This window comes from Mirounga angustirostris, unplaced genomic scaffold (assembly GCF_029215605.1).
Source record: "Mirounga angustirostris isolate CCGP_5_RB_7025 unplaced genomic scaffold, mMirAng1.0.hap1 SCAF_7, whole genome shotgun sequence".
Taxonomy (NCBI): Eukaryota; Metazoa; Chordata; class Mammalia; order Carnivora; family Phocidae; genus Mirounga; species Mirounga angustirostris.
Window position 1 is genome coordinate 94,161,686 of NW_026991715.1, and position 11,119 is coordinate 94,172,804.

Below are 11,119 nucleotides of genomic sequence, written 5' to 3' on the forward strand. Positions count from 1 at the left end.
GGACAAAAATCTGATGTCCCAAATTGTGAAATCAGTTAATAAACGCTAGAGTAGAGCAACTGTAACTCCTGACGAAGACACTGGAATCTGGTAAGTGGCTCAAGTGTCCTGAATTAGAGCAGACATGTGTTGTTTCTATTCCCCTTCCTCATAGAGTTCTAATTTCCTCTTGCCGAATTCTGCTCTCCACTGCCCACAGTCTGCTGTATCTGTTCTAACCTGCCTCCCACCCCACCCAAGCCTGCAATCAGAATCTTACCCAGACAGACGCAGACATGGGAACGGTGGGGTCTCCTCCAACGGTGGCTTCCCGACCAGCTATTCGGACTTGGAATGAAGAGATTCTCCTGTCACACATCACTCCACCGCCTGTGGTTCTCCTGCGAGTCAGTAAGTTCCTTAGGAACAGGGATTCTGTCTCTTTGCTAATGTGTTTCCCAAAGCCTAGCAAGATCCCTGAACGTAGTAGGCATTTAATCATTTTTGCTGTTCTGGAATGAATTAATGAAAGCATGAATATAAGAAAATCTATAAGTTCTGAATCAGAGGACAGGCTTTAAACACTAGCCCTGCTTCTCACTAGCCATGTAACCTCGGGCAAGCCTGTTACCTCTCTGAACCTCAGTCTTCTCATCTATAAAATGATACAATTACAATTCCCAGGATGGTTGAGAGGTTTAAGTGAGACAATGGATGTGAGAGTGCTTTATAAATTGTAAATAATGTGCAATAATGCTCATCACCAAATGGAGGATCGTCCTTAGGTTGGTAATAGGCCTGGAAAATACAAATAAAAGTCCACCCTAGCAGATAATTAGGGTCATGATGAAGTAGGCATTGTCCTTGCCCCCAAACAGTTTGTGATTCAATGTCTGTGTTAAGTTGAAAGTCACAGAAAATTAAATTAAAAAATAAGGAGAATCTGTTGACTGAAGTCACTGGAAAACTTTTGATGCTTGCTTTAGGTAAGGTTTGATCAAGTAGCTTAAATGATATCACTAAGGGCCTAATTTCTAAGCAGAAAGACTGTAGCTAAACACCGTTTGGTGGTCCTGTGACTGAGTACATAGTAAGAACGTAGGACATTTTTATTGAAAAAAAAATTGCTCTTAATCTCACATATGGAACAAATAGAAACTCCAATGATTCAAGAGTCTTTGGTTGCATGGAACAAAAACTAACTTAGGTAAAAGAAATTCATTGGTAGTACTGAGAAAGAGGCCAGAGAATAAGGCTTAGAAATGGACAGGAATCAATGATTGGAAGGGCCTTGTAAGCCACTGTGAAGAATCCCAAGGTCAATGGGAAAGCAACCAGAGAGTGACCTGCTTCTATTTGCGTTTCAGAAAAGTCTCTCTGGCTGCAGCCTGCAGGAAAGATGGAAGGGAGAAAGAGTTAAAGAGGAGGCCAGAGATGAGGCTGGTGCTATGGTCCAGGTAAGAGGTGAGAGAGGCCCAGACTGGGCAGTGGTGAAGCACAACTGGAGAGTATAAGGACCCCAGAGATGGTAACAAAGGGAACCAACAGGATATGGAGGCTGGTTGGATGTGGCAAGAGTCAAGAGTTACCTGCAGGGTCCAAAACTGGCAGCTGGGTTCAGCAATGGCACCATTTACTGCAATGGGGGTCATGCAGAGACGATGGCTTCACCCCACTGGGTCTTGAGTAAGAGTGCTCCAGCTGGCGCCATTTGTCCTGTAGAGGGCTTAGGCCAGGCAGCCTGCCCAGGGAACCGGCCAGAGAGGGATGGGCTAGAGAAGGATGCCCAGTTTGGTATCAGACGTCAGGGTAATTCCAAACTCTTTTGGGTACAGCGATGGGCCTCCAGAGCCAAGTTCTGGGATGCTCTCTGCCTCTGGCTCCCCGCCACAGGCATCATCTGCAGGGAATATTCAAAGATGTAAACATGATGATTTCATCAAGGTCCAAGTGTCAGGGGACACATGTGCAGGCGATGGCAGCCCATCAAACCGTGGAAACTCTGACCTGGGAGGTTCAGACACAACAATGTGGAGGCTTCCCTCCCCCGAATCCCCTCTGGCCTGCGTCCAGTTCTCAAACGTGGTTAATTAATGTAATGAATTATGACAAACGTGTATGGCGCCTCTGATTTGCTGACAGCTGATACAAACAGAGGCAGTGGCCAAGAATCCCAATGCGTACATCACACACACACACACGCACACGCACACGCACACGCACACACCACAACTCCACCAAAAATAGCTTGCAACTGGGTTTGTAATTCAGTGACTTTTCCATCTGTACTGGAACATGGCAAGAAGTGGCTGTTGCTGCAAAGGGGTAAAAAAGTTGGAAATACGTTGCTCCCTATTTTTCACATTATAAAGCCTCCTTCTCCTCACCACTGCCGCTCCTATGACATACGTTCACGGGTTACTTTAGCCAACCCTGCATTCCACAAAGGAAGAGAACCACATTCACTGAGGACCTACTATGTGCCAAGGGTTTTCTCTACTAAGTCAGAACTCTCCTGGTTGCAAGCAACAGAATTCCAATTGAATTATCTTAGGGTAAAACAAAAGGGGGTGGGATGTAAAAAGGACTTTGAAATATCTCATAAAAATGAATATTCAAACCATAAGAAAAGCAGAGAAATAGCTAGATCCAGGGACTCAAACCCCCACCAGAGCTGAAAGTGTACTCTTTCTTGATCTTCCAATCAATTCTCATTTTTCATGGATTCTGTATATGTGAATTCACTTCCTTGCTAAAATGTATTTGCAAGCCCCAAATCAACATTTGTTGCGTTTTCATCGTTGTTCATGGATATGTGCAGAGTGGTGAAAAATTTGAGTTGTCCAACACACACATCCCCAGCTTAGGGCAAACAAGGTGGCCAGCTCATCTCCGCTCTCATCCCTGCTTGTCATTGTCTATTTAGTGCCACATTTTTCCATTTGAGTGCTTTTTGGTGGTGATTTCACCATTGAAAATGGTCCCCAACCATAGTTCTACTGCAAGAAGGCTGGGATGTGCCTTACGGAGAACACATGTGTTAGATCAGCTTCATTCAGGCATGAGTTATAGTGCTGCTGACCATGAGTTTAATGTCAATGGATCAACAATGTATATTAAATAAGGTGTCTTTAAACAGAAACACAAAGAAAACAAGGTTAGGTATTGATGAGTTAATGAAAATGTGACAACCAGGGGCTCACAGGAACCTTGCCCTGTATTTCCCCTAGGAGCAATGGTTCAGTGGTCACTAATTCCGTTTGTGGCCAGTTTATAGAACGTAACTATCATGAGTAATGAGAATTGACTAAATCTGTTCTTTTTCCTTTTCTTTGCCTGCCTCTGTCACTCCAGGTCAGTGTCCTTCATAGGACAGGGAACAGGCCAACAGCTCCGAAGCCTCATGTTTGATAGCATCTGCCACTAGAGAGGGGCTTTTCATGGTTGGGAAAATCCTGACCAATTGAATATAGCGGGTGTAGGGAAGGTCATACATATATGGTGTCTCCCAGAGAAACAACATAAAGCACAGAAACAGTAATTCCTAAAAGAACAGAGATCCATTCTCATATGATTGAAAAAAAAACTGTGCAAACATATTATACACACATGCGCACAGATGCACATTATTTAATTCTTGCATAAATTTTACCATATCCACACACCACTTACAACATTACCAACTATTTTTCCTAAATTAACTCGTTTTCTTTCCTTAAACACATTCTAAAGGAAAATTTATATTCTGTCATGTATAGAAATTGATCATCAAAATAAACTCATGACTATCAAAATAAAAAACTAATGTTCACACATGATATTAGTCCATGAACCATCTAAAACACTCTCCCCTGAAACCAATCACATGTTTAGGATCATAGGTTCCTGTCTGTGTTTCTGTCACCGGACTGGGAGCTCCTTTCAGAGGGGACTGTATCTTGTTCACTTCATCCCAGCACAGCTCCTGGCACAGAGTAAATACTCGATACACATTTTATATCTAGGCTAAGATTGCTGCTATCTGCATCTCCCTCCCAGGCACATTTGGAAAGGAGACTGGATAAAGAAGAGGACCCCCTCAGGGGGCACGGAAGGACAGAGGGTGCAGAGAGAGGGGACACGGGGTGCTGCCTAACATGGCCAAACCCTATATTACCTCCCCTCTGAGAACTAGACTTTCCATACACTTACTATGAACATTTCCTATTTTCTCAGCACCTTTGTCTACATGCCTTTCCTGAAATGCTTTTTCCCTCTCCTTGGGACATATTCTTCAAATTCTCCCTCCTCTTCTGTATCATTTGGGAAGCCTTTAGCAACCAGTTGAAAGGGACTTAAATACAAGAACATTTTGTTGTCTCAGACAACGAGAATTCTTAAGGAAGGCCCCGCATGACTTAATCCAGTGGCTGTACGAAGATCCAGTTTTCTTCCATCACTTTGCTCTTCCATCCTCCATGTAGCAGCTAGTTGTCCTCATGGTTGCAATATGGCTACAACAGCTCCAGCCACCACATCCTCACCAAAATCCAGATTCAGAAAAAGGATCGTGACTTCCTTATGTATGTTTACAAGAGCTAAGAAACTTCCCTAGAAACATGCCCTGGCACAGCTGCCCACATCCTTCCCCTCATAACTCATTGGCCAGACTATAGTCACATGTCCCTTATTAAGCCAAACACTGGGAAAGGGAATGCAATTAACACCATTGGCTTCGACGAGTTAAGACTCAGACCCTGAGGATGAAGATGACACAGGGCTCCTCTGAAGTACATAACCCCACAAGGGAGCAGAGAACAAGAACCAAACCTGTATTCTGTAGTGAGAAGTCTGCCATCATTCTTTTAAACCGTATTTCTTTAAACCCTTTAAATAAGCACCTTTCAGGCCACTTGGATGAAGACCCTCTTTGGTCCATGGAAGCCTTATGTCTAAAGGTTCAAACGTTTCCAGTCTTTTCTCCCCTTCTAGACTCTTCTGCACAAAGACCACTCCACACTATGTAGCTCCTTCGTCTAGACCTGTTGGATTACTTTGCCCTTCTCGAACTACAGTATGACTTGTAACTTAATCTGTTTATGAGTCTGTCTTTGTCACTAGGCTGTGAGTTCCTTCTGGGATGGGCCAGAATTGTGCTGGGATCTAAAAGCCAGGCCCACCTAATGCCTGACTAAGGTGCGGTGTGAATGCTGGTTACACTGAATTTACTGAATTCAATTGTGAGGGCAAAGAGGAGGGGTAGGAAGAGGGAGAGAGAAGCAAGGAGGAAGGAGAGAAGAGGACAAAGCCATGAATAAAATACAGGCTTTGGCTGCAGACAAAACACAGGATGCCTGAAAAGCCAATTCACAAATGGGGATGGAGATGCTATTGTGGGAAATAATCATTTGTTAGCTTAAATAAACCCTTTTACCTCAATTACATGTGCTAGAATACAAAGTATTGACTCAGCCTGGGGAGGAAAGCAGAAGTTCAAACCCACCATCACTTCATTAGCAGGCACTAATTGCCCCAAGGCTTAGGTCAAAGGTTATGGCAGGATTAAAATTGACAGTGAAAACAAAAGCAAGGCCTTGACTCCTGAATTAGCTAATTGCTCCTCTCCTGCCTTACCCTGTCTTTTGATGGACGTGTTCTCTTGGCTGGCAGGTCCCTCTGCCCAACGAAGCCACTACCTGCAAACCTCCCCTGGGTAACCTGAACCCTCACTACACTCAGGCCGCACCCTAGCCTGTCTGGAGGTACAGAAAGCAAGTGCTGGAATGTACTGGAGGTGGAGGGGAGCGAGGGAGTTGCAGCATCTTGGCAGAGAATCTGTCTTTAAAACCACCGCACCAGATGAGCGCTCACTACGTCCCAGGCACAGTGCTAACAGCTTCATAGGAACCATCTCGTTCCATCCTCTGTGAGCCTTGACATTCTCCACTAAAATGAACCCAGGCTCTGAAAGAAACAGCTGATCCCAGGGCGGGGCTGGGAAATCAGAAGATCAACTGGGGACATGTTGTCACACCAGGAAGCCGTCAGACTGCTGGGGGCAACGTCAAAAGAACACAAGAGCCACCCAAAAGAGCACTCACTGGCCAAAGGTGGAAGAACTTGACCTTCAAAAAGCATAATGACTGCTATGGATTGAAAGACATTAATTAGGTTTTTAATAATTCCCATGGTGACACTAAAAAAATGCATTGGTCATCTTTGGAGGATGCCAGTTAACTAATTATTCTGAGAAGTGGTAAATAAAGAGAAAGAGTCAAGCACCTGCCTTTCCTATACGAACTAGCTCTCGGGGTAACTGAACAGTTGATGGGGGAAAGTTCTTAGTTCATAGGAGAATCCCAATTAATAAACACAACAGAAATGAGAGAATTAGAAAATCATTGTTCTGCCACCCTCTGGGAAGAATGGATCTAGGCCAAGTTTTCTCAACCTCAGCACAACTGACATTTGGAGTCAGGTAATTCTTTGGTGTGGGACCTGGCCTATACATCAAGAGATGTTTATTCAGCAGCCCCCCGGGACTCTACCCACTAGATGCCGGTAGCAGCCTCCTGGTTGTGACAACCGAAAGTGTCTCCACACACTGCCCAGTGTCCTGCGAGACAAAGTCCCCCTCGCTGGGGACCACTGATGCAGGCCACCATGCTCAGTGGCTACTCAAACCCCGAGGTGATATCTGGGGGGAACAGAACCACGCCTGACTCATTAGAGCCCCTGGGGGTACTTGAGGAAGGTGTGGTACCCACAACGATCATCCGTGTCCATCAGCTTGGGCCCCCAGACTCCCCCAACAAAACAGAAACCCAAGGTGAATCTTCTAGTAACATCCCCCGGTTTTTGCCATCCAAGCTGCCACTCCTCCATTGAAATCATAAATCTTCTCCTGGCCCCTTTCTGTGTTCCTCTAGAGGCTATCCTCTCTCCAGCCAGGTTTTTGTACATGCTACCTCTTCTGCCTAAGATGCTTACCCCTCCTACCCCCTTCTATTCCTGCCAACACTGTCTTACTCTTCAGGTCGCAGGTTTCCGTGACTCTTCCTCCAGGAAGCCTTCTCTGACTCCCACGTTGTGCTATGCTTGCCCCTTGTGTCACTTGTCACAGTGTGTAGTCACTGTTAATGGTCTGTCTCCTCAGTAACGCTAGCAGGGGCAGAGACCATGCCAGATTCATTGTTTTATCGCCAAGGAACCCAGTATGAGGTAGGCACTCAGAAAACGTTGCGAGGAGGAAAGAGGGAGGAAGGGAGGCCCGACCTGGCGCTGTTAGTGCTGGTGTGTGCACTTGGCTGAGCATCAGAGTGTGACTGACTGTTCACACACGTGCACATCAGGGTGAGTGTGAACACAGATGTACATGTGCAGTGCAGAAGGGCCATGCAAAAATGGGGGCTTACAAAAGCCACAGCCTTGGGGTGCCCAGGTGGCTCAGTCGTTTAAGTATCCAACTCTTGGTTTCGGCTCAAGTCTCGATCTCAGGGTCATGGGATCAAGCCCCATGTCAGGCTCTGCACTCATCACGGAGTCTGCTTTAGACTTTCTCTCCCTCCCCCTGTCCCCCCGCCCCACCTCTCTCTCTCTCTCAAATAAATAAATAAATCTTAAAAAAAAAAAAAAAAAACCACAGCCTTGACTCTCTTGCCTCTCTCCCCTCCCAGCTGCACCTCCCACCACTCTGCCTCCCTCTTGCCAGCCCCTGCCACACCTTCATGGGTCTTTTCTGCCTTTGCATGTGCTCTTCCTTCTGCCTGGGCTGCCCTTCCCTGTTTTGCAGTTAAACCTCCCTTCAGATTTCCAGAGTCTCCTGACCTTATCCAGTTTGTGCCCTCGTCCTCTACATCCCAAACTTCTGGGCCTCCATCTATACGCTCTTCTCTTGCTGCGTTATAGCCCACCTGTTTGCAGCATTCGACTGTGAGCTCCCCAAGGGCTACCTCTTAAGGTACCCAGAGGGGACTGTGTTGTGGCACCTCCGTGCTCCCAGCTGCAGAAGACAGGCGAGCGAGCCAGTGTTTCCAGATTGAGACTCTACTGTCTCTGTGTGGGCGTAGAGCATACAGGTGCATGCATTGGCCTAGAATGGGGTCTTCACATTTTTTTTTTTAACTCATAAAACCCTTAAGTAATTTTTAAAATTACATCTTTTCAGTAGAATCCATGTCATGCACAATTAAATTCAGCTAAATCTAATAAATACACACCGAGAATGAATAAATGAACAGGTGACAGCAAATAAGGGATTTCCACCCAAGTAAAAAACCAGTGTGGATTTATAGTAGCCAGTAATCTTTCTGCAAAAGTTAAATGAAAATATTTCCCCTACAAGTCTGAACAAATGTTCAAGAAAATATAAAACAGTAACTTCCATCTGATACAAGATATTTTACTCAAAGATCGCCTGGAGGAAGTAAGTGTGGAACATTTTACCTCCTCCTGCTTTGATTGGGCAAAATGCTTTCCATGGACCACGGAGAGGATGGATGAGAAACGCACCAGGTTCTTTCTCATCACTGAGAGGAGCAGCAACGCAGCAGGATGCACTTGACCCAGACTCGTATGTCCCAGAATGTTTTTTTCAAATTGTGAATATTGTCAGTCTAAGGTGGCTTGGTAGGTGGATGGGTAAATAGGCAGACAGGGGGATTCATGAGTGGCTGGATAGATAGACAGGCAGATGGACAGATAGATGAGCAGATAAGGAATGGAACTTATCCAGGAGTTTGTGTGCCCTGAATAAGTTACGTCCATTACCCATATTTCTTTTCCTTTCACAAGATACTCCTTCGTAGTGAATGAGTTCCAGAACATTTGGGGAATAAAAGAGGCAAAGTAATTAAAGAAAAGTTGCCACTACATCCCACTGCGTAATATACCTGCATTCAGAATAACCCAACATGGACCAAAACAAAATGCACAATTTGCCCTGTGATAGAATAGACCAATATTCAGGCAAGGAAAAGCATGAGGACTTTCCACAGATTCATGGCACCACCTCCACACTATCATCCCTTCATCCCATGATCTGGAGTTTCCTACACTCCAGGCAATGCCCGCAGTGAGATGCAGGCAGGGTGAGAGGTGCATCTTCTACTGTAAAGTGGAGGAGGGGCTTTGTAGGAAGAGTGGTGGGAAGGGGAGCCTGCCAGCCATGGGAGCAATCTCCAGCCGATCAACTTAGGGGAAAGCACTCAGGAAAGTCAAGAAGCTGTAAATTGATTTCCTCAAGATGATTGTACCCATGGACCTCTTGGAAAGCCCTTGCATAGCCTGGGGTGTATGTGTCCCCAGTCTGAAGTCCTGGATGGGAACACAGCATATACAGTGATGGTGGAGAGAATGAGGGTAAGGCAAAGGGGCAGACCAGTGGTTCTTAAAGAATCCCAGTCCAGCGGCATCAGCATCCCTTGGGAACTTGCACATTCTTGGGCCCACCCCAAACCTATTGAAGCGGAACCTACAGGGGTGAGGATCAGCTATCTGTATATGAACAAGCCCTCCTGGGGACTCTGATGCACACCCAAGTGGACAAGCACTGGGACAGACTTTTCTTGCTTTTGCCCCTTCTCTTTTCTGATAAGAACATTTCCATATTCCCTTGGGAAACCACCTCTTCTTCAACTTGCAGACCTTATGGTTGGGTGGACTGGCCCATGTCTCCCCAGCTCCAGCTCCCGGGTCTGGCCCATGACCTACACCTGGCCACTGAAGCTATGCTGTTCCCCTAGTGAAACTCCAGATCATGGAATGAAGGGGAGATTCCTATTCCAACCACAGTGATTGGTTCAAGGATATGCAAGAGAGAGAATTGATCCAATGAGAATCAGCCCTGGGACTTTTACTGGAGCCTCTGGGGAAGATATGTTCTCTTCCTTCTGAAGTTATTAAGCCAGTAGGATGTAAGCCTGGAACTACAGGGAAAGCCCTCCTGAGAACGAAGCCAGCCCAGCAGAAAGCAGAGAGAGAAGACTGTGCACTTGGATCCAGCTTTGCCTGAAGCCTGATACCTGTACACGTTTCTGTTACACAAGCCAATACATTCTCTTATCGGCTTAAGTCAGTCTTCACGTGTTTCTGCCACTTGTAACCGAAAGAATCCCGAATAACACCGGGAAAGAAGTAGAGGGTTGGGGGGAATGGAGACGTAAGATGCTAGAATACAACAGACCTAGTTCCAAATCCTGGCTTCACTACTTAATAACTTCATGACTTTGAATAGGTCACTTCTCTGCTCCTCTATCCTTGTGTAAAACGAAGGTGACACTAAGTCCTTGGGAGGCTGCTGTGTGGTGTCATAGCTGTCAGGTGCCGGAGTTGGGGAGTCAGATGACCTTGAGCGGGTGACTTCCCTTCTCTGGGCCTCAGTTTCCTCATTGGTAGGAAGCAGATTAAAATAGCTCTCTGAGGCAATGTGGTGGGAATTAAAGAAGTGGGTAAAATGCCCACAGAAAGCTAATGCTCAATAGATGACAGTGAGCCCCGCGTGGGGCAGGCAAATGAGACTTCAGTCTGTGACAGTTTTTTAAAATCAACCAGTGCCTCTGACCCACCCCAGGGGGCAACCCAGGGCCCGGCAGCCTCAGAGTGATCAGCCTGCGAGGCTGGAACCTTGAAAGAGTAGCTCTGTCTGCAAGCAGAGGAGGTGGGCAGAAATTCCAGCAAGTGCTAATTAGGTCCGAGAAGCTACCAGAGGAATGGGGGGAGTGTCTGATTAATCACTGGCCTGCTCTGCAGGGGGCCGCACACCGGGGCTACCTGCCACGTTCCCTCCTTCTCAGAGCTGGCAACCTCCGCCAGGAGGCCAGGCGGTTCTGGGACAGGACAGCCGAAGGTGAGCCTCGCAAACATCTGGTCCCAGCTCCCCGCCTAATGTGTGTAACAGACCCACTACCTAATTGCATGGTTGGGGAGCAGCCTTCACATCTTTAGCACTTAATTCACTATTGTTTCTTTGGAAGCCCCAATCCTGCGCCTGGGGAGGGAGGGCTCTGCCTGTTTATGGGGCTTTCAAGCCCCGGGCATCCCAGCCCCGTCTAGTTAGGCTCCAGCTACACAGGCATCAGGGAGGGCATCTCCACCCCCACCCCACTTCCTGCACTCAGCTCGGGGCTTTACTGCCTCGCCCTGCCCAGGCTCACCTGGTTTG